Below are 2,217 nucleotides of genomic sequence, written 5' to 3'. Positions count from 1 at the left end.
AGGGAAGTTAATCTATTCGAATAGCCGTGATCTTCGGTAACAGGACGACTTGGAGTTGTACCTTGACCTTATGACAACTAGAACCGGATACTTAATAAAACACACCCTTCCAAGTTCCACAGACAACCCGGTGATCGCTTTTCCGCAGGGCGACGAGGAGAGGATCGCCGGGTAGGATTATGCTATGCGATGCGACTGGAGATGCGCTTGGAGATGCTACCTGGATATGCTACTTGGAGATGCTACTTGGAGGACTTCAATCTACTCTCTTCTACATGCTGCAAGACGGAGGCTGCCAGAAGCGTAGTCTTCGACAGGATTAGCTATCCCCCTCTTATTCTGGCATTCTGCAGTTCAGTCCACTGATATGGCCTCTTTACACATATACCCATGCATTTGTAGTGTAGCTCCTTGCTTGCGAGTACTTTGGATGAGTACTCACGGTTGCTTTCTCCCCCCCTTTTTTCCCCTTTCCTTTCTTTCTGGTTGTCGCAACCAGATGCTGGAGTCCAGGAGCCAGGAGCCAGCGTCGACGACGACTACTACATTGGAGGTGCCTACTACTACGTGCAGGCTGACGTCGACGACCAGGAGTAGTTAGGAGGATCCCAGGCAGGAGGCCTGCGCCTCTTTCGATCTGTATCCCAGTTTGTGCTAGCCATCTTATGGCAACTTGTTTAACTTATGTCTGTACTCAGATATTGTTGCTTCCGCTGACTCGTCTATGATCGAGCACTTGTATTCGAGCCCTCGAGGCCCCTAGCTTGTATTATGATGCTTGTATGACTTATTTATGTTTTAGAGTTGTGTTGTGATATCTTCCCGTGAGTCCCTGATCTTGATCGTACACATTTGCGTGCATGATTAGTGTACGATTAAATCGGGGGCGTCACATGTACGATCAAGATCAGGGACTGGAAGATATCACAACACAACTCTAGACACAAATACAATAATACAAGCTTTATATTAGAAGCCAGGGGCCTCGAGGGCTCGAATACAAAAGCTCGATACACAAGAGTCAGCGGAAGCAACAATATCTGAGTACAGACATAAGTTAAACAAGGGTGCCTTAAGAAGGCTAGCACAAAAGCAACACGATCGAAGAGGCAAGGCCTCCTGCCTGGGACCTCCTAACTACTCCTGGTCATGGACGACCTCCATGTAGTAGTATCCGTCGGCGGTGGCATCTGGCTCCAAGGATCCACCATCTGGTTGCATCAACCGGAAATAAGAAAGAAGGGGGAAAAGGGGTAGCAAAGCAACCGTGAGTGCTCATCCAAAGTACTCGCAAGCATCAGATCTATACTAAGTATGCACTGGTATCAAATGGAAGGTTTTTATCTGTGGACTGAACTGCAGAATGCCAGAATAGAGGGGAAAGGCCTAGCCTATCGAAGACTAGCATCTTCAAGAAGCTCCAAACATGTTGCATCATGTAGAAGAGTAAAGAATAGCAGGTTAATATTTAACAAGCATGTTGTAACATTAATGCCTAGAGATCCTTCCTCGACTCCCTGCGAGAAAGCAATCCCGGAGCCACATATTCAAGTATCCATTCGTAGTTGTATAAGATCAAGATATAAGTCTGAACGTCCGTTACCGTGGACACGGCTATTAATAGATAATCTTCCCTGCAGGGGTGCACCACGTTTTCCAACACGCTCGAACCCTCTGGCCGGACAAACTTTTCTGAGCCAATGCCTGGCCTCGGAAGATCAACACGTCGCAGCCCTACCTAGGCTCAGCAGAGAGGTCCCCGCCGGTCTACCTCCTAAGTACTCCAGGGTCTGGGCCCATCGCCCGTTGCACTCCGGGCCGTTGCGTAGAGGGCGGGTCCAGGCTCCACCTCTACATGGATGGTGTCGGCCCAGCCGTGCCGCACTGCTGAACTGGACGTCTGACAAAGCTTCGGCTGATACCACGACGTCGAGGCCCATAACTATTCTCACTTGCTGGTTGGTGCGTAAAGGCCAAAGGCCAACTCAGAACAAATACCCAAATCATAGTGTATTATTAGCTTGTGGCGACGAGTAGAGACTCACGATCGAAAGTGACCCCATCGCCCCGTCTCGTGGACTTGCGACAAGGGCTCAGAATGCCCGGCCGTGCCACGTCATTATCTTGCGGGTGTTCTTCGGGCCCGCCCGACTTTCTCCAAGGTCTCAAGTAAAGTCATTCTAACCGTGCATCCAGACATCAAGGGGAAAACCCAAG

The sequence above is a fragment of the Triticum dicoccoides genome, chromosome 5B (genome assembly GCF_002162155.2).
Source record: "Triticum dicoccoides isolate Atlit2015 ecotype Zavitan chromosome 5B, WEW_v2.0, whole genome shotgun sequence".
NCBI classification, from domain to species: domain Eukaryota; kingdom Viridiplantae; phylum Streptophyta; class Magnoliopsida; order Poales; family Poaceae; genus Triticum; species Triticum dicoccoides.
This window is presented reverse-complemented; position numbering follows the sequence as displayed.